This window comes from Girardinichthys multiradiatus, chromosome 10, assembly GCF_021462225.1.
Source record: "Girardinichthys multiradiatus isolate DD_20200921_A chromosome 10, DD_fGirMul_XY1, whole genome shotgun sequence".
NCBI classification, from domain to species: domain Eukaryota; kingdom Metazoa; phylum Chordata; class Actinopteri; order Cyprinodontiformes; family Goodeidae; genus Girardinichthys; species Girardinichthys multiradiatus.
The window spans coordinates 19,769,466-19,792,476 of NC_061803.1; the positions used below are offsets into that span (position 1 = coordinate 19,769,466).

The 23,011-nt window shown below is 39.0% G+C and overlaps 1 protein-coding gene across 1 annotated transcript in view; it reads left to right on the plus strand.

The window, feature by feature from the left end:
• Positions 1–23,011, plus strand: part of LOC124874916 (ankyrin-3-like) — a 223,918-nt gene that overhangs the window by 46,677 nt on the left and 154,230 nt on the right. The gene's annotated exons all lie outside the window — the stretch shown is intronic.

Genomic DNA, 23,011 nt, shown 5'->3' on the forward strand with positions numbered 1-23,011 from the left:
AAAGTTCATTATTTTCCATAATGTCATGATGAAAATTTAACATTCATATATATTTTAGATTCATTGCACACTAACTGAAATATTTCAGGTCTTTTATTGTCTTAATACGGATGATTGTGGCATACAGCTCATGAAAACCCAAAATTCCTATCTCACAAAATTAGCATATTTCATCCGACCAATAAAAGAAAAGTGTTTTTAATACAAAAAACGTCAACCTTCAAATAATCATGTACAGTTATGCACTCAATACTTGGTCGGGAATCCTTTTGCAGAAATGACTGCTTCAATGCGGCGTGGCATGGAGGCAATCAGCCTGTGGCACAGCTGAGGTCTTATGGAGGCCCAGGATGCTTCGATAGCGGCCTTTAGCTCATCCAGAGTGTTGGGTCTTGAGTCTCTCAACGTTCTCTTCACAATATCCCACAGATTCTCTATGGGGTTCAGGTCAGGAGAGTTGGCAGGCCAATTGAGCACAGTGATACCATGGTCAGTAAACCATTTACCAGTGGTTTTGGCACTGTGAGCAGGTGCCAGGTCGTGCTGAAAAATGAAATCTTTATCTCCATAAAGCTTTTCAGCAGATGGAAGCATGAAGTGCTCCAAAATCTCCTGATAGCTAGCTGCATTGACCCTGCCCTTGATAAAACACAGTGGACCAACACCAGCAGCTGACACGGCACCCCAGACCATCACTGACTGTGGGTACTTGACACTGGACTTCTGGCATTTTGGCATTTCCTTCTCCCCAGTCTTCCTCCAGACTCTGGCACCTTGATTTCCGAATGACATGCAGAATTTGCTTTCATCCGAAAAAAGTACTTTGGACCACTGAGCAACAGTCCAGTGCTGCTTCTCTGTAGCCCAGGTCAGGCGCTTCTGCCGCTGTTTCTGGTTCAAAAGTGGCTTGACCTGGGGAATGCGGCACCTGTAGCCCATTTCCTGCACACCCCTGTGCACGGTGGCTCTGGATGTTTCTACTCCAGACTCAGTCCACTGCTTCCGCAGGTCCCCCAAGGTCTGGAATCGGCCCTTCTCCACAATCTTCCTCAGGGTCCGGTCACCTCTTCTCGTTGTGCAGCGTTTTCTGCCACACTTTTTTCTTCCCACAGACTTCCCACTGAGGTGCCTTGATACAGCACTCTGGGAACAGCCTATTTGTTCAGAAAATTATTTCTGTGTCTTACCCTCTTGCTTGAGGGTGTCAATAGTGGCCTTCTGGACAGCAGTCAGGTCGGCAGTCTTACCCATGATTGGGGTTTTGAGTGATGAACCAGGCTGGGAGTTTTAAAGGCCTCAGGAATCTTTTGCAGGTGTTTAGAGTTAACTCGTTGATTCAGATGATTAGGTTCATAGCTCGTTTAGAGACCCTTTTAATGATATGCTAATTTTGTGAGATAGGAATTTTGGGTTTTCATGAGCTGTATGCCAAAATCATCCGTATTAAGACAATAAAAGACCTGAAATATTTCAGTTAGTGTGCAATGAATCTAAAATATATGAATGTTAAATTTTCATCATGACATTATGGAAAATAATGAACTTTATCACAATATGCCAATATTTTGAGAAGGACCTGTACAAGTCCAGCTTTCATTGTCAAGAAGGCGCACAAGACAATAATTTCCAAAAATATCCAGCAAGCTACACTAAAGGCTACCTTGTTCCCAATAATTAAAAAATAATTATTTGAAGGTTGACGTTTTTTGTATTAAAAACACTTTTCTTTTATTGGTCGGATGAAATATGCTAATTTTGTGAGATAGGAATTTTGGGTTTTCATGAGCTGTATGCCACAATCATCTGTATTAAGACAATAAAAGACCTGAAATATTTCAGTTAGTGTGCAATGAATCTAAAATATATGAGTGTTAAATTTTCATCATGACATTATGGAAAATAATGAACTTTATCACAATATGCTAATATTTTGAGAAGGACCTGTATATAGATACGCCAATTAGAAATTGTATCACTGATTTTTTTAAGACTTTGAGATACTAGTGGCCTTTATTAATTTGTAGCTGGATAGGAAGAAGGGAAGAAAGAGTAGTTGAAGACATGCAGTTAATGGCTAGAGGCAGGGAATCAAACCCCAGACAGCTGTGTTTAGGTTCCCATGCTCTACCTCTGATCCACCTGCCGTCCCTATGTATAGCTGATATCTGAATGCTGATTTTGTAAAGCTTTGATCCGCAAAAATAAATTTTAGCCTGTTTCAATTTCTCCTTAACAACTAATAATAGCAACAGAATATGTTTTAGTACTTTCAGGATAAATTACAAATTGAACAGTCGTAATAAAGTATTGATTGCAAAGAAAAATAGATTTAAGAGAAATGTGTTTTGATAAATTGCTGAATGTTATGAGTATCAAAATATCAAACTCCAGTCCTTAACTGCATGCTGAGGAGGTTATTTAGCAATTTGATTCAACTATGTTGAAGCTCGGAGACATCTAAAAGAAGCTGACTATCTAGGACTGGAGCTAGTTTAATTTAACTAATTAAAATAAAACAGAAATGTATATCAAAAGAATAGTAAAAAATATATACAGATTTTGTATTATAAATGCCATCTTTTTACACATTTTTACCAGAAAAAGCAATGATGACAAATAGTGGTGTTGCAATGTTTTTACTTTTGGAGGTGCTTTGGTTGGCTAGTAAAGACCTGAAGTTGAATCTGCAACATCCACTTTATTAGAAGATCACAGGAGTAGACTGTCAAAAGCAGAACCTGGTTAATGAACCAGAATCAGATAGGAGCTGAGGATATGTTATAATAGTCAACATCTCCTATTCCACAAACTGGGAGAAAGATTAAACGTATTAACAGAAAATGTCTGGGTATTTCCATTTTCCTGTCACAACCCACTTTCCTGTTGATCAGTTTCGCTCTTTACCATCTTTCAATCCTGGCCTTGCTGCATCGTCTCCCAGTTGCTACATGCCTCCTACTTGATGTGTTGCCATGAAAGGCTGCCAGGGTGACGCTGCCAGGGTCGCTCGCATGGTTCTACTGAGCATGCCCATCAGAGTTAGGTCAGGATACCCGTCCTGAAGTGGCTGCATCCTGCTGGTTTCCAGTATGCCCTCTCTGTGGGTGTGTGCCTTGTGTGTAGGCAAACTCAGATAGGATACACTCTGTGTGTGTGCATGAATTATAATGGCTTATCGGCCTCTAAAATGGAAAGTTTAAGACTAATTAACCTTCATGATGCCAGCGAGGGCTGGGGATCAGAGAAGACAAACATAAGTTGAGTGTAAAGACGAGAAAATTTACTCATATATTAGGGTCTGATCTTCAAAGACAACCAAATTAACTTGTAATGTAATTTTCATCATCAAAGGAAGTTCATACATTCACTTTTTGACTTGTCATTTCAAGAAGCATATTGGGGCTTCTGTAGCATCACAGAACTCAAAACATTATTGTATGGTTTCAAGTCTCATATTAAGGATGAAAATAAATTGTACTCACCATGAGGGAACCCGGTACACCCGAATAAATAATTATTAATATATATATATATATATAATTATCTTTACAAAATCAAAAAAAGCTATCTATACCACAGATTTTTTCTCTCTTTGAGCTGAATGTTTTGGGTTAAAAAGTGCAAAAGACATTCAGCCTGCTGACAGTTGTGGCAAATAAAAGTATTTAACTCTGGTAGTTTAAAATAACAAAAATTTTATCGCAGTGTTTTAAGTATTCATCCACTCAGAATCTTGTCTAACCTCTAAAACAATGCTTAATTTCACATTTTATCGCTCCCAACCATTCTTGAGTAACTATTTCTTTTGTTTAACTGTCCTATACTTTGTTTAACTGTCCCTACCAGGGGCCCAAATGCCCCTGGTAGGGTCTCCCATGGCAAACAGGCTCTAGGTGATGGGTCAGACAAAGAGTGGTTCAAGAATCCCTCATGAAGACCAAAATATTGAGGCACGTGACGTCGCCCGGTACGGCGGAGCCGGGGTCCCACCCTAGAGCAATCCCAGAACCCGGTGGTGGACACCGGCAGTAAGGGATGCTGTCAAGCTGAAGGAGTCCTATTGGCTGTGGTTGGCTTGTGGGACTCCTGAGGCGGCTGACGGGTACCGTGAGGCCAAGCGTGTCCTATAACCATTGTAGGCACTGGCTGGTATGAGATTGTCACGGTACGATAACCTTGAGTAAAAGTACCAAAGTTTTAATGGCAATACTGTATTAACAGAAGTAGAATATGACATTATCACTTCTTTTCAAAACAGAGAAGCAGCTGTCATTCTCACTGATGCCAAATGGGTTTAACATATTGTTTATTACAGTTATAATAATGTTTTTTGGTGTATTTATTTTTCTTTTGGTAATTATGGAGAATGACATAAGACAGCCTTTCATTTTTCACATTTTGTTATGTTACATGTTAATCGTAAAACTGACCTGAGGACATTTTCTTTAAAGAAAATCTAAGTGAAATAGCCCAGAATTACATTTGTGTAAATTTATAGCAAACGTAAAAATTTAAATGCAAGTATTCACACCCTGAGGTCAGGTGTATCTGATATCTACTGATCATCCTTTAGAGGCTTCTGCAACTTGTAAATTTGGTTAATTGAACACGAGTTGACACTGCATATCAGAGCCGAAAACCAATCCATCAATGTATATGGACCTTTGATATCAAATTGTGTCAAGTCTCAAATCTAGGGAAGGATACAAAAACGTCCCATAATGCACTGTGGTCTTCATTATTCGGAAACTTGAAAGTCTGTCAGCCGGTGCGTGTGATCCTTAGTCTTTCATTTGTCATGCAAAATCTGCTGGATCCCATCTGTTAGTGTGTACTTAAAGTCCCGTATTAGTGTGTCTGAAGCATTCCCTACCATATAAAAACTGCTAGGCATAATGTCTTGTTTGGTTGTAATTTGCTCGTCACGAGTTGTTCCGGACCTTTGACTCTCTAGATGTCTCTAGATGTTAGACTCTAGATGTCAGCTTGAAAGGTGGAGGTGACAGATCATGAAGGATTTAAAAAACCGAATCAGCAAAATGAATATGTTTTTAAAACTTTACATCTCATATTTGTTCAGTATATGGCAATGTTGATCATTTTGTTGATCAAATAATTTTGACCTTGATTTTAAGAGCTTGATTATACAAAGATTGAAGAGGTTTTAAGGTTATGCTGTTTGCTTGTGACCAACATGATATACAGAGAGAGAAATGTTATATGATCAGACCTTTAAAGAAGGTTTTAGATGCCTCTGATGCAAGAGATTTTCTGATTCATCCATTATTTTGTTAATTCTAACCTGTAAGTTTAGATGGAAAGCTGTAAAACGTTAAATCATGATGAAGAAACTGGAGAAAACATTCCCACACAATCCTTCTGTAAGATCTATCTGCTGCTGTGGAAGGATTGAAATTTGAAGGAGTGTGATGTGGTTCGATGAGGCACTGGCACAGCGGAGGGATGCCCAGCTAGGGGCTATTTGTGGCTCGTGTATCCTGTTGCCAAGGAGACAGCTGGCACAGTGCCAGCAGGAGACCAAGGCTGACCCCAGACATAAAAACAGACAGAGATAAGTTCATTTGTCTACACTTTAAACCCATCTGTACAAACCCTTGGAAAATCATTTTAAAGGGGTCTCTCCATTTTCCAACCTTCTTTTTGGTGACTTAAAATCGGGGCTAGTCATGCACCTGACTTCTAATGCAAATAAAAACCTTTAGCAAAGTAAAGATCACTTCTTTTTTTTTTTTTACTCCTGACTATGATACTTTTACACAATCACTCTGTGATTACAGTCAGGGATATCTCAGAGGGAAGTTGGTTAAGTTTTTCTATCCCAGTACATAAAATTTAGGTTGTTTAAACTAGTTTGATAAAGGCATAAAACACACATCTCCTGCTGGAGAGAGGGACCAGCTCTGTCACGACCTTGAGTGGAAGAAGCAGGATGGATGGATGGATGGATGGATGGATGGATGGATGGATGGATGGATGGATGGATGGATGGATGGATGGATGGATGGATGGATGGATGGATGGATGGATGGATGGATGGATGGATGGATGGATGGATGGGTTTTCTAAAATACATAGTCTGAAGAAATATTTTTTGTGTCTTTACTAACCTTGTTTGTTGAATTTAGAAACTATACCTCAGATATGCATATTTACCATTGTAAACACTGTAGACTCTTTCATCTACTGGGTGTACTAATTGTTCTAGTTTGCTGAGAAAGTCATACAGTTTTAGCTCAGAATCTAATCTTGTAAATTAACATGTAACCTTTACAGGACAGAGCGGAATAACTTCTGGGACTGTCCTTTAATATCCATTTGACACAATAGGCAAAGTGTTTAATTAAAGTAATCTTCTGTGGATCGCTAAATTATATATAATACACTTTTAATCACTTGTATCTTTAATCAATTATAAACAGGAATATTGTGGTTTTGCATATATTCTGTGATTCATCCAACCATACAAATGCATTTACATTTTGAATGTTATAATTGTCCAATTATGTTGGACTGGACAATTTCAGAAATTCAAAACAGTCTTACAGGTCATGAATGAAACATGCAACAAAGGATTTAAAAATGTAATTCACAAGAGACACGCAGAGGACAGCTATAAATCTACAATGTACCTAATGTTTTAGGAATCATCCTAAGGCCTATGGCACTTAAACAACACAATATAACTCCCAGTAAATCAAACTTCTGTGAAATCAAACTGTCCATTTAGGAAGCAACACTGATTGACAATCAATTTCACAGCTGTTGTGCAAATAGAATAGACATCAGGGGGAAATCTTTGGCGATTAGCAAGACACACTCAATAAAGGAGTGGTTCTGCAGGTGGGGACCACAGACCACTTCTCAGTACCTATGCTTTCTGGCTGATGTTTTGGTCACTTTTGATTGTCGGTGGTACTTTCACACTCGTGGTAGCATGAGACGGACTCTACAACCCACACAAGTGGCTCAGGTAGTGCAGCTCCTCCAGGATCAATTCGAGCTGTGGCAAGAAGGTTTGCTGTGTCTGTCAGCGTAGTGTCCAGAGCCTGGAGGCGCTACCAGGAGACAGGCCAGTACACCAGGAGACGTGGAGGAGGCTGTAGGAGGGCAACAACCCAGCAGTAGGACTGCTACCTCCACCTTTGTGCAAGGAGGAACAGGAGGAGCACTGCCAGAGGCCTGCAAAATGAGCTCCAGCAGGCCACAGATGTGCATGTGTCTGCACAAATGGTTAGAAACCGACTCCATGAGGATGGTATGAGGGCCAGACGTCCACAAATGGGGGTTGTGCTCACAGCCCAACACCATGCAGGACGCTTGGCATTTGCCAGAGAACACCAGGATTGGCAAATTCGCCACTGGCGCCCTGTGCTCTTCACAGATGAAAGCAGGTTCACACTGAGCACATGTGACAGACGTGACAGAGTCTGGAGACACCATGGAGAGCGATCTGATGCCTGCAACATCCTTCAGCATGACTGGTTTGGCAGTGGGTCAGTAATGGTGTGAGGTGGCATTTCTTTGGAGGGTCTCACGGCCCTCCTTGTGCTCTCCAGAGGTAGCTTGACTGCCATTAGGTACCGAGATGAGATCCACAGACCCCTTGTGAGACCATATGCTGGTGCGGTTGGTCCTGGGTTCCTCCTAATGCAGGACAATGCTAGACCTCATGTGGCTGGAGTGTGTCAGCAGTTCCTGCAAGATAAAGACATTGAAGCTATGGTCTGGCCCGCCCGTTCCCCAGACCTGAATCCGATTGAGCACATCTGGGACATCATGTCTCGCTCCATCCACCAACGTCACGTTGCACCACAGACTGTCCAGGAGTTGGCGGATGCTTTACTCCAGGTCTGGGAGGAGATCCCTCAGGAGACCATCCACCGTCTCATCAGGAGCATGTCCAGGCGTTGTAGGGAGGTCATACAGGCACGTTGAGGCCACACACAATACTGAGCCTCATTTTGACTTGTTTTAAGGACATTACATCAAAGTTGGATCAGCCTGTAGTGTGTTTTTCCACTTTAATTTTGTGTGTGACTCCAAATCCAGGCCTCAATTGGTTAATAAATTTGATTTCCATTGATGATTTTTTGCGTGATTTTGTTGTCAGCACATTCAACGTTGTACAGAACAAAGTACCGTATTCAGTGAAAATATTTCATTCATTCAGATCCAGGATGTGTTATTTGAGTGTTCCCTTTACTTTTATACTTTTGAGCAGTGTATATATGTATAATGCATGCCCATGGTCAATGCAGTTAGCACCAGAAAGAGTTGTATGAGAGCCATTTGTTAGCCTACTAGAGTGAGAGCAGGCACTTCTGTATGGCTTCTGATTACAGCTCTCAATGACACATAGTCTGGTGCCAGTGAGATGTTTGCGAGTTTTCACCACTAACTGAAAGGCCTTCCTATCAGTGACAGCACGGTTCTTGCATAATACTGACATGGCTGGTTAGTTCAACAGAATCTCAAATAAAGGTTGAGCTTTTGGAATGGACTTAAGTTTTCCTGTAGGATGAATGTTTGCTATGACCTTCATTACAGCAGCAGTCTACATGTGCTCAACTTGGATTCATGCACATTTATACTGTGTTTTACTGGGCAGCCAGACCACCACTCCATGTCCTCTGGATGTGTTCCAGTCAGCCTGATGCCCCTCAGACCTCAAACATCGCAGCGTGTATTATGTTGTTTCTTGCACCCTTATCTTGTATAGGCTCATGTGGCTCGCTGTTCATCTGGTATCTGGTTTCTGCTTTGTGTCTGAAGAGTGAAGGTGGAAAAATAACAGTGTGTACAGTGTGAGAGACAGCAGGAGATCAGACAGTTGAAAGACAGAGATAATATTTTGTCAAAATAAAGAGAGATTTTCTTTGATGTGACAATCCAGCATCAAAGAAAGGACTGCACTTTATTAGAAGCTTTGCATTTAAGTTTTATTTTAGAAGGATTTCTTGTAGTATTTGATTCTGATACTAGAATCAAACAATCAACAATTAGAATCAATAATCTCTGCTGAGTCTGCTGCCCCCGTGACCCGGTCCCGGATAAGCGGAAGACGACGAGTACGAGTACTAGAATCAACAATTGAGTTACAGTTCTGCTCAGAAGTTTACATACAATCATCATTGGCCGGAATGTTTCATGATTGTTTTTTTAAGCTTTTTTTTTATTGTGGACTGATTAAATAACATACAACTGCCAAGATTTTACAGACTGCAAAAGATTAAATATTTTTTTACTTTTGTTAATGTACACATGATTGTTGGACTAAACTCAACTGATTTCATATTTCAACAATCTAACTGTTGATTTAAGGTAAAGTTTAAATATTTGGAGGTAGTCCTTACATCTGCCTTTTGAAATGTGCATTGCACAAATACCTTTGACAGTGAACCAGCGCCACAACATGATGCTGCCACCCCACTAGTTTAAAGGTCTCATCTTGACTCACCCCAAGTGGTGTAAAACTGACCTGACTGCAGACAGAGGCACAGATGTTCATACGTTTTTGTTCCTGGTATGTTTGATTGTTGATGTTCTGAGACACACTGACCTTAATGGTTTGATTGACCCAATGAACTTATTTTAGAAGAAGGGCTTCCTTCTGTTTTTTCTTCACATGTAGGAAATGTCAGACAAACAAGGTAATACAAAGTTTGAGAATCCTTAAAATTATGTTGGACTGGCCAAAAATATAGTGATATTCAAATCTCTGTTCACAAACTTATTTCCGTTATTAAGGGTAAAAACACCATCCAAACAAAGGTAATGTAAAAAAAAAAAATGAGGAAAGCATTGCAAAGAGGGAAGAACACTGCTACTAACTGGTGAAGGGGTGAAATTACTTCGAGTGGCCACAAAACGTCATGAAGATAGAAAAACGAAAAAATGCTGCTCTTTTTATCTTTATTCTGACGCCTCTAAGTGATCACAATAGGTATTGCATGTTTAAAAGTATAAAAACGTATTATGGTGATGATACATTCGCCTTCCACTTTTAAATCTAATTCTGTCATATAAAAAAACAAATATGACTGAGATTTTCCTCTGAACAACCTATCATACGATGAAAAACAAGGACATTTATTTTAAGCTAGTGTCTGATTTCCTATGTTTATTTCCATGATATTTACACAGACTGTGCTGGTATTTGAAGGCTGAGATATATCTGCATGCATAGTAATTCATTTTAATCCCAGCATGAACAGAACAGATGGGTTCATAGGATTTGCCAGCACCGTTGAAGAGAAAAAAAAAAGTCACATGAGTAAATGTTTTGCTTCATCACTAGAGGGAGCCAAACACCACAGTAGGATCTTTGTGGCTGTCTAGACGAACAGTTAATCTCTTTCATATAGTTTTGTTTCCTTTTTCTTCTTAATAACAATCATTTTTCTGATTTTTTTTTTTTTTTGCTTTTTGTAGCCACTGAAAAATATACATCTACTTATTCATCCATCTTCTTCCTTTTATTCAAGATGGTGTCACAGTGAGGAATTATTTTTTTCCCCTAAACAACACTCTTCAACTCATTTTCTTATAGCTTTCCCAGACCTTACAGATCTAATGATAATTTATTGGTTGTATCTAGTGTCTGAAATGTGGCTGTAAAGCCTCCCAGAGGTAACCTGATCAAATGCCTGAATAACCTCAACTGACTCCTCTTGATGTGGAGGCCTCTACCCCGAGCAACAACTCCGAGCAAATTACATGTACAAAGCAACATTGTTTTGTTTTAAATATAGATCATTGGTGCGAGTTTTTTCAACCTGAAAAAGGTTGAGGATGACTCCTTTGATACCCCCTCAGGTTGAAACTGTATTTATCCTTTCAGGAAATGACATTGTCAACATGGAAGCCAGTAAGACACATTCAGCTGTAACTTGATTAAATGCAGTGTTTTTTGTTAAAGCACTGCTCAGTTTGCTGCCTGAAGGCAACGGATTGCAACAATCTGTAGTTCAAAAAAACCACACAGCAACTCAAAGATTGATGCAGAAAGTCCCAGAAAGGAACCCAGTGAAAGACGAATGAATAGACACAAAAGATAGGGCTGACATTTCTGTTGATCTTGTTCCTGTTTTCCGTGAGGCAGAAACTGGCTGAAATATCCCGAAATGACAACATCAGAGACAGCAACAGGGGTTGGACAATGAAACTGAAACACCTGTCATTTTAGTGTGGGAGGTTTCATGGCTAAATTGGACCAGCCTGGTAGCCAGTCTTCATTGATCGCACATTGCACCAGTAAGAGCAGAGTGTGAAGGTTCAATTAGCAGGGTAAGAGCACAGTTTTGGTCAAAATATTGAAATGCACACAGCATTATGGATGACATACCAGAGTTCAAAAGAGGACAATCAAATTGTTGGTGCACGTCTTGCTGGCACATCTGTGACCAAGACAGCAAGTCTTTGTGATGTATCAAGAGCCACGGTATCCAGGGTAATGTCAGCATACCACCAAGAAGGATGAACCACATCCAACAGGATTAACTGTGGACGCAAGAGGAAGCTGTCTGAAAGGGATGTTCGGGTGCCAACCCGGATTGTATCCAAAAAACATAAAACCACAGCTGCCCAAATCATGGCAGAATTAAATGTGCACCTCAACTCTCCTGTTTCCACCAGAACTGTCCATCGGGAGCTCCACAGGGTCAATATACACGGCCGGGCTGCTATAGTCAAACCTTTGGTTACTCATGCCAATGCCAAACGTCGGTTTCAACGGTGCAAGGAACGCAAATCTTGGGCTGTGGACAATGTGAAACATGTATTGTTCTCTGATGAGTCCACCTTTACTGTTTTCTCCACATCTGGGAGAGTTACGGTGTGGAGAAGCCCCAAAGAAGCGTACCACCCAGACTGTTGCATGTCCAGAGTGAAGCATGGCATTCCCTTGGCCCAATACTTGTGCTAGATGGGCGCGTCACTGCCAAGGACTACCGAACCATTCTTGGGGACCATGTGCATCCAGTGGTTCAAACATTGTATCCTGAAGGCGGTGCCGTGTATCAGGATGACAATGCACCAATACACACAGCAAGACTGGTGAAAGATTGGTTTGATGAACATGAAAGTGAAGTTGAACATCTCCCATGGACTGCACAGTCACCAGATCTAAATATTATTGAGCCACTTTGGGGTGTTTTGGAGGAGCGAGTCAGGAAACGTTTTCCTCCACCAGTATCACGTAGTGACCTGGCCACTATCCTGCAAGAAGAATGGCTTAAAATCCCTCTGACCACTGTGCAGGACTTGTATATGTCATTCCCAAGACGAATTGACGCTGTATTGGCCGCAAAAGGAGGCCCTACACCATACTAATAAATTATTGTGGTCTAAAACCAGGTGTTTCAGTTTCATTGTCCAACCCCTGACGGCAAACTAAAAACTCTGTAAATTTCCTAATCTTTGTTATAGTAGTTTTAATGTCTGATCCACGTTGGAAGGAATCACCTGAAGTTAATCCCACATTTTAGTAGTCAAGAGGCCTTCAAGGGGCTGGTACATCTAATTCTTAAACTCCTCTTACAGATGGACATAATAAGGGATTAGTAATAAATCCCAGCTGAAACCACAGCCTGACAGATGATTTATTATATTGCAGTAAGTGAAGTTTGTGATTAGACTCAGGCAATTGTGTTGAACAGAAATGTCCACTTAATGGAGCAATTCCTTTCAAATGTGTTGCATTCATTACATCCTTTAGATACTAAAAGACAAGGAGCAGAGAAGAAATGTTTCTAAGGTCTGTAAAAGTGTAGATCAGATTACACACAGTCATTGAGGAATAAGGATTCCCTAACTTGCATCAGCCAAGTGAATCCTGTTAGTTTTTCTTGAAATACTTGCAGGTTAACCATCAAAACTGGAGCTTTTAGTTTTGTTTAGCTGATAAATGGTAATGTTGTTGCATTTGAGTGCAGTCCATTTCATTCAATGCAGTCATTAGAGTCGTCTTGTTTTATCAATTACAGTTTGCTCAATGTTCATAAGAGTAATGGCAATTACTGAATGCAATGATGCATTCAGCTCATCAGACAGGTTTGAAAAGTATTGAGTTAAATGTTAAATTATTTTGAGATACCTTCAGACTATTCTCATGTTGAGGGTCGGATTTCTTTTGTACTAGATGGTCAATTATGTCTTTTTAACAAACCCATATTGCCAATAGAAAACCTCAGAAGCTGTCACAGCAGGAGAAAAAATAAAACAAAAAGAAACATGCAAAACAACAAACCAATGTATAAACTTACCAGCATCCAAACCAACAAACATACCAACAAAATAACCAACCTACCAAAAATTCAAACAACTGCTACTCAGCCAATATACCAACCAAATAACAGACAAACCAATAGAGCAACCAACCAAAAGACCAATAAACCAACAAGCAAACCAACCATTAATAAACTAACCAATCAACATATAAATCAATCAGCCAAAACAACCCAACAAACCAAAATAAGCAACTTACAATCAAAGCAACCAACATATAAACCAACCAAAAAAATCAATAAACCAACCAACAAACCAATCGGCCATCAAACCAACCAACCAATAATACAATAAACCAACTAACAAAGAAACCAATAGTGAAGCCAACAAACAAACTAACCAACAAACCCTCCATCCGTCCATCCATTCAATTAAATTCAGTTTTATTTATATAGCGCCAATTCACAACACATGTCGTCTCAAGGCCCATTACCAAGTGAATTCAGTTGAATCATACAGATTTCAAGGGTACTTACATTCCAATTAATTTTAACTATCAAACAGTGCAGTCGGATTCAGTTTATTATTCAAATTGGTGAAAAGGTTTTCCATCTAAGGAAACCCAGCAGATTGGATCGAGTCAGTGACTTGCTGCATTCACTCCTTCTGGATGAGCATGTAGCGACAGTGGCTTGCATTGACTCTGCAGCAATCCCTCATAATGAGCATGCATGTAGCAATAGAAAGGAAACTCCCTTTTAACAGGAAGAAGCCGTCAGCAGAACCTGGCTCAGTATTAGCGTCAGTCTGCCATGACCAACATGCCCATCCATCTATCCATTGTATTCTGCTAATCCAAGACAGGCCTCCTAGGCATCCCTCTCTCCAGTGACATCCTCCAGGTAATTTTTGAAGATTCCAAGACGTTCCCAGGCCAGACGGGATATATAGTCTGACCAGCGATTTCTGAGTCTTCCCTTGCATCTCTTCCCAGTGGAACTTGCCTGGAAAAACCTCCAAAGGGATCAGCTGATCAAACCACCTAAACTGGCTTCTTTTGATGCTGAAAAGTAGCGACTCTACTTTGAGCCAAGAACAAGATTCTGGATACAAGTGTCCCATGATTCTGATCTCATGACCATAGCTGAGGTTCGGAACATAGATTGACTGGTAAATCAAGAGCTTTGCCGGAGCAGCACCTGCAATACTGCATCTCCTGTTCTATTCTACTTGCAAACAAGACACCAAGATACTTTATCTTCTCTGTGTGAGGCATAGACTGGCCCCCAACCCAAAGGATGCAGTCCATCTTTTTCCAGTCAAAAATCATGGCGTCATACTTAGTTGAGCCGACTCTCATCCTGGCCACTTCGCACTCTGCAGCAAACCTCTCCATTGCCCACCAACCAATAGAGCAATAAACTAGCAAGCAATTTAAAACAACTAACAAACTAACCAATCATCATATAAACAATGAACCAACCAACCAATGAATAAACTAACAAAAAACTTTCAACCAATCAATCAGCAGATAAATTAACAAAGCAACCAATAGGTTAACCACCCAGGCAAATAAACAAAAAATAAACAATCCAACCAACCAGTCAACTAATCAATCAATGAATCAATCAATCAATTGTTGGGACCCCAGCCATGGATTACAACATAAATGAACATGGACTCAGAACTGTGTATAATCAAAGACTGGTGTGAACATTTCTGTAACTTTCAAAATAAATCACATTAACCAACTTCCAGCTCAGGCCAGGAAGAGGAGGATTCAGAGCTGGAATCTCTGACCCAAAAACATCAGAATCAGAAAAGCTTTATTGCCAAGTACGTTTTTGGACATACAAGGAATTTGTTTTGGCGTAGTCGGTGCAATACAATACAAATTAAACAGTATAAACATATCTACAATATAATATAAATATATGTGCACAGTTTTAAGTGAGTGAGAGTAAATGTAGAGCAGTATAGGATGCCAGAGCGGTACAACAGTGCAGGTGATCAGTGTGCAAGTATGGCAGTGCAAGTAAAGCAGCAGTCCAAGCTGAGCGTTAATGTAACACACATTCAATCCACTCATGCTCCAATATGACTTCGAGACGAAGGCCGTACACAGTTTGGAGCACCTTGCTTCTCTCAACAGTGGCTGCGTAAAACTGTTCAAATGCGACCCCTCTCAACGGACACTTGTCATGAGGCATGTAACACTTTTTACAGCCGTGGAAAAAACAGCCGTAAAATTCAAACGCAACTTTGACACCGTTAATCTCTGCATACCCATCCACTGAATATGGCCCGATTTTCTTTTCACCCCTATTTAATGCATGCTCGATAAATATGGCTCTGCTGTCTGCAATCCAGCCGAGCCATTGAATGGACGCGCTGGAGAACGTTTTACTGCTACGTCTGTAGTCCAGAGGTGATGGAATGGCTAAGGTGTGAGGAGGAAGGAAATTGGTTACAAAAACCTTCATGCAGGCTGATGCTATTGTGATACTTTTAAACGGATCCACACTTGTCTCCTTAAAGAACTCGTCTCTGAATTTTAAGCATCCTTGAAAAAGAATTTCAACGTCATTTTTACAATAACGAATAGCTTCTTTCTTAAAGTCAAAGACCTCTTTGCTGGCTTCTCTGTACCAGCTGCTAAACACCTGTTGTTCTTGAAGACTCATGCGTTCTACAGCGTAGCAGGATGGAGGAGGAAAAGCCCCCACATACTGGAGACGTTGTTCAGAGGAAAATAGGTGGGGAAAAAAAACCTTGCTTTGATCGGTAAAGCCTAACGCTTTCGGCATGGCGCTAAGCTTCATGCACATAAATGACAAGCTGTCAATGTATTTTAACCTGTAATCAGTGTCGGTTAAACAGAGAAGTTTACTTCCTACCATGACGAGATGAGGTTTAATCCCTAACTGCAGCATTGCTGTAAGGATCAGGTAACCATCGTACCCCCGCACATTGTGCGCTATTAAGGTGTAGCCTCTGTACTTTGGCCTCCTGAAATGCAGGAGAAATTTTTGGGTGCAATTCAGTCCATAAGCGTACCATTTATCACCTTTCAACGTTTTAGCACAGACCAGAAAGGGGGTATGCATGCCGCTCTCATTGACGAGGCATTCGAAATCATAAAAAATCAGTTTATCATCAAGCTGATTAATTGCACTGCAAGGCAGAATGTAACACTTATGATCATCGCATGTAATGTCTAGGCTGGGGGGTACATTTTCACCGCAAATACTGCATTTTACATTACACACGTGTGGTTTATTCGGTTTACTGATTGGAATAACGTATATCCGTTTGCATACTTTACACAGTTTTACCAACTCACAGTCACTCATAGGTCTGTCAGCACTATTTCTGATGCGCGGTTCCCTGTGTCTGCTGAAACATGAAGAATTACGACAGATTCTTTGACAGCCTGCACAGCTTACAGGATTGCTAATCTCTTGCATACATTTATATGTTCGACACACTGGACAATAACCTTCACAATGGTGTGTATTTGCATTATCATAGCTGGCGTAACAGTAATTACAAATATATCTGCACCCCATAAAACCTTTGAGATTTTTTATCCCATAGTAATGACCTTGAAATAACAGCAAAAACAGAGGGTTTGAACGATCAGGGAAACTGGTCTCAAATTTACAAAAAGCAGTAGAGCCCGTGGTTCTGTGAAACACTACAATTTTTCTCTTCAGAATGTTTTCAAATTTACCAATATCACTAAAAGTAACTGCTGTTTGCTCGTCGAGGCCTGCCTGATGCTGCCATCTCCTCCCCAGTTCTACAGCACGGTGATCCGTGAGCTCAGGATCAGAGACGTGTGCGAGGCTGATTGCAAAACATAACTGATTACCGGTAGTGTTTATAATATACAAATGACGCATTTTCTTATTAAACAGTTCACAGTCTAACGTTCCTGCAGCTTTACGCTTAGAACCTCCTGCTGGGTCATTAACAACCTGAAGAACAAATTCCATGTTATTATCTACAGGTATATTTGCATTCGATTGTACTAAATCGTCAAGGACGTTTTCGAAAGCAGGCAGGATCATATTTCCATCATCTGTAACAGTAAATGTGATGTGACGATTGAGATTTTCACCCACTAATTCCAGCTGCACAACGTCGTTACGTCTGGTTAACGATCTCGCAGCGTCGGCTAATTCAATTATAATACGCATGATGTCTGTATAGAATGCGGCTAAATCTGGAACGTTACTTGGACAGGGCGGCGGTATGGTAAAAGGTCTCCTTATTTCATGGTTATTAAAATGTTCACGTCCAACCACGGCTGGAGGGTTTCGTCCTATTTGATCAGAACTAACTGCTACGTCCGTATTGAAATGACCCCCGTGCTGATCTGCGGTGTGTGACGTAGAAGGATTCTGATGACTGTCAGGTGAATCATTTTTCTCAATGCTGTGTGGAGACGATGCTCTATTTAAATCTTCAAGAGCCTGATTGATTACGTTTAAAAAGTCACCGTGCTGATCTTCATTTATTACATTTTCACTGTTAGCAGGAGATGCATTTAAAACGATGTTATCTGCTACTTCTGCATTAACGGGAATTTCGTTAAGTTCATTAACTAAATTTCTTATTTCATCCAGGGCAAGTCTGATTCGGTTATCCATTTCTATGAACATAAGAAAAAATAAAATAAAATAAAACTAACCTACAGAAAAAAAAAAAAAAAAAAACCACAGTGATCAGTTCAGTTTAAAATCACCTTGATGTCACCAAAATGTTTCTTTAACAGAATCTGACATGCTGCCAGAAGCGTTAACAATGAGGCCTTATTACGAAGATTCCGTGAGGCTGTAGAGACTGTCTTCCTGCGTTGTCCGTTTCTGTAGCCAATCTGTCCTACCATCTCTGTAAGGAGAATGAACAAAAAAATAAATATATAAAAATATGTATATATATATATATTGAAATAATCACATTAAAGCTGAAAAAAAAACAAAGGACTTCAAATTAATTCAGTATGTATGTATGAATTAAAACGTACCGTTCATTAATCCACTCACTAGCGTTGCTCTGCTTTGTAGCGCAGAGAGTCGCTGTCTTTTGGCCGGGGTTAAATATTCTGTAAAAACAGAAGACAATAAAAGTTATCTTACGCTGCGCAGCACAGCGTTCATAAATACAACGAAAATAGTTTTTAAAATACACAAGTTTTTTTTTTTTTATCTTACTCCGATTCTTTGCGGTAAAACCTCCAGATTTCGCTTCTTGTTGGACTGAAACGGTGCCTTTCTGCTGAAAGCTGTCTTGATCTTTGAAAAGCGACCTTCTGGTGGGCGGATTCAATGTGGCATCTTTGGATGTATCTGTAAACAAGTTTTATATGACATTTTATTGAACTATGCTTAACATACATACATATATATATATATATATATATATTTATATTGTTTTTATTTAATTTTTATTTCCTTACCTTGCTGCTGCTCGACAGCTGTGTCTTCCACAGAGCTCTCAGTCGAATCTGTAAACAGTTTTATCTGAGGTTTAAAATACATTCACTCTCAAAAAAAATAGTTCTTAGGACGTACTTTCTGGTGGTGCCGGTAACTTATCCGGTGTGTCTTCAGGGGAAATTATGATAATTGACGGAGGAGTATTCAAAGAAACAGTTTTAATTTCTGTGTTAGAAGAAAGTTCAGATGTTGTTGGGGTTTTTTCTTGTTTGGCAATAATTCGCCTTCTCAATTTTGACTGTCGATTCCAGCCGCTGAACCCTCCAACTTGATCATTCGCGTTTACCTCTCTCATCAAATCTATAAATTGAAACATTGTCAAGGGTTAACTATAATATATATATATATATATATATATATATATATATATATATATATATATATATATATATATATATATTATTGCATTTAACATTTACTTACCATAATCTGATTGTGTCAAGATGAAATCATCAAGGTCATCAGCGGTGGGTTCTATGACAAAGAAACAAATATATATATATATATAAACAATATATATAAACAAAATTAGAGAACATTCACATGCATTTAATGATTTCTTAAAGATGAATACTTACTTACTTACTTACTTTTAAAGATGTCATTGTGCTTTTGTGAATTATTATCAGAAGTAGATTCCACAATTTCCGGGTTTCCTGAAATATTTACCGATATTTACCGACATTTTTTCTTGTCAGTACTGGTATTTTCAATGTAACAAGTGTTATGGTTCAAAGACATTCAGCATTTGAAGACCCTGACACTGAGGTTAGCCAATGAAACAGAGCCCCCGGACAACATTTACTCACAGTATTTATACCAGAACATGACAGTGTTATCTCAACTGCAAAGACTCTATGTTTTAAGACCAAAACCCTTTCTTGAGTTCAAAGGTGATATGGTTATCTAAGGAACAGACCTAACTGCCCTTCCTGACATCGCCCCTAACAGTTGGATATAGAATAACTGTAACTCCCTGGATAACCTTTTACTCTAAGATGAAAAAGTAAATGTTTTAGAAAAGCTACAGGTAACTAAAATTATCATTCCTTTTTCCTAAAATGGAGTCTCTCATGATTCAAAACAAACACATCATTGCTAGAGTCAATTTATAACTTGGAAACAGTATACTGAAGTTCTTTTTTTTTTCTGTTAATCTCATATTCGTCTTACCTCTTTCAGCTGCTTTTCCAGTATGTTGACGCAGAATCTGAAGGTTTTTTCTCGTTCCATCGATGTAGTGAAGCACAATCTTTTAATTGACTTTTTAGGTCTTTTCTATTTTGAACTGATTTAGACTGGCTCATATATTCAACAAAATAGGTCCTGCTGTAAAAGCAAAATGAACTTACAATTTCTGTCAGGTTACACAGTTCATTTTATTAGGATTTCATGTGATAGGTCAACATTAAGTTGATTATACCTTTAAAATATAAAAGGATGCATGTCTTTTTTTTTGTTTTTAGATGTATTAACGCCTGAAAAAATATACAGATTATTAATAACACCCTTAAACACACCCCTGTGTGTTTTAATTGGCTCATTTAAGTCCTTCCCCGTAACACCCTTAAACACACCCCTGTGTTTTAATTGACTCATTTAAGGTATCGCCCCTAATGATGACAAGCAATCAGCATCCACGGTTACGCCCCCTTGGACACACCACCTGCTTGACCACATGACCTCCTGCCCACATGGCACCCACATGGCGCCAACCGGAAATCCCACCCTCACCGGAAGTCCCACCCACCTGTCAAAAAGTTTGATGAAAGGGTGTACTTAAATTCTCTAATGTGTGTAACTAGAAGGTGCAGATATAGGGGAGTGAAAACATAGGGAGTGAGAAGCATAGAAAGTGCAAAGTCATAAATTGGTGAATGACAAGGGAGGAAGGGGTAGAGAGAGGGCAAGGTCGTAAATGGATGGGGGTGAAGGAGACAGGGGAGGATGAGTTTGCCAGAAGAGAATAACCAGAAGCACTCCTTATTTGGGCCTAAGGAAATGTTATGCTATATACATGAGTGACATGATCTATGTATATGTTGAACACACCCTTAAGACTGAATAAAACGAGCTGGAAACAGAGGATAGCAGAGTTGGGCTCGCAGGTTTTGGCTGGGGTCTATCTCTCACTCTGCAGAGGCGAACATAAGCTGATTGTACTTGTGTTTATTTCACTCTTTTGAAACCTGTACCCAAATCAACGGACCCGGGGAAGCAGAGACGGCTTCGACAGTTTGCTTTTGTTTGTGCTGGGAGATTCAGCTAGCAGGCTAGCTGCTCAGCTAATGATTTGGTCTGTGTTGTATTTTAAAGTTAAGACAACTTTATTTAAAGGGTGGTTTTTAAACACAGATCGACCATAATGCCCGTCAACGGTAACGCATTTTGATCCTCGTTTTAATTGTTTTTAAGGTACATGTTCGACTTAAAGGAAGCTATAAGCTTTCCTTTGTTAGCTGAAACAGCTAACAACTAAAGCCAGTCAAGTCAGAGGTAACATGTGACCCGCCGCCATCTTATGAGTCCATAGGCTTTATCAAGAAAGGTTATTAGCTTCCAATATAGGAAATATTTCCCTAAATATTATTTTACTAATTGTGATAGCTAATTAAACACCATTCAGCATCATTTAACCAGAAAGGTTGTTGGTTCTTATTCAAAATATTTGTTTTCTTAAATATTATTTTAATATTTCCTTAATAATATTTCCTTAAATATTAATTTACCAAATAAAGGCAGCTAATTAAACACCATTAAGAATTATCCAGAAGATTGGTTTTATTCAGCAAATTGTTCTTTGAAATATAATTTTATTAAAATAATGTTTTATTTGATGTTGCAGTGTGATTGGTGGATTGAAGGTATACTAATTATTCCTTAAGTTAGTTCCAAGACTAACTTAACCTCATTCCCAGATTCTTCAAGATAATCATTGGTTCTCAAACATAAATATTATAGAATGGTAATGTTGCATAACTTTATTGGCCATTTGTTTAACCATCTTTGATTCACATGTTCATATTGTATATGATTCATTGGTTTTCCTTAGTCTTTCATTTTGCTTGGTAGTTTTGGTTGGATTGTTCCAGGATAGTAAAGAGTTTGTTGATTAAAATATGTTTGACTTTGAGTTGACTTATTTTTCTTAATAAATTTGTGCATTTTAAGAAACTGTGTGAATTTAATCCATGTGTGTGCAGATTTCTGCTGTTCAGTAATGCCAGAGCTTGACTCACCCTTTTCTCCATTGTCATAATACAACCACCTTTTTGGGCTGGTATTCACAGGACAACACCTAACAGACCATATTATTATTTAACTAAATATTAAAATATAAAATCATAAGTATAATTACAACACAGTCAATCAATCAATCATTTAATAAATCAATTAATCAGCAAACAACTAAAATATCTTTTGCAAAAACTGAATAGTAAAACAAGTTTTAGTAACCAAGTTTTTAGTAAGCAACCTAGGTACATCAATGAAGGCTATATTTAATGTAAAATAAATCAAGTCATTTGAATAGAACAAGCTTAACTAGTTCTCTACCATATGTTGGTTCATAATAGGTCTATGACGGAAACCTATCTGTTCTTATGGAATAGTACAAGAACTGAGAGTCTGTTATTTTGATCCCAAATTAATACAAAATTAAAGGAAATATAGAATTTATTCATCTCCCCCAGTGTGAATTTTACAAGCTAAATAAAGTGGTAACCCCTTACCAGTCATCCGACTAGACACACTATGAATGGCAGGTGTCAATAAGTGCACTGCAGTTTATTTATCTGCATTTATGAGATTGCACCAGGCATAACAAATTATCAGCCTTGCATTGTTTTGGTGTGGAATGCTTTAGATAGTAGTTTCATCTTTCCATTTTCTGTCATGCACTGAACATAAAGCAATAAAAACAGGTATTGTCCTCTTCTATTTGAGAGGTGTGTTTGCTGTGGTTAACATATTCTATATTTGAAAGTAAGGATCTGACTGTGAGATACAGGTACTGTATTTACAGTGACATATTTTGGCTGAAAACATGTACCGTTGCTCCCAAAAAAACCTCATAAGCAATTTTTTGTACCACATAAGTACAAAAAATTACTTGTTTTTGCTGCTTGCAGGTTTAAACTTCTGTTACTGACATTTTTGATCTGATGTAGCAACCAAGGCTACAGTACAGTCATTACAGGTATATTATTTCATACGGTTGTTTGTTTTTTTCCTGTTGAGCTTGTGAGAATAATGGTGATGTA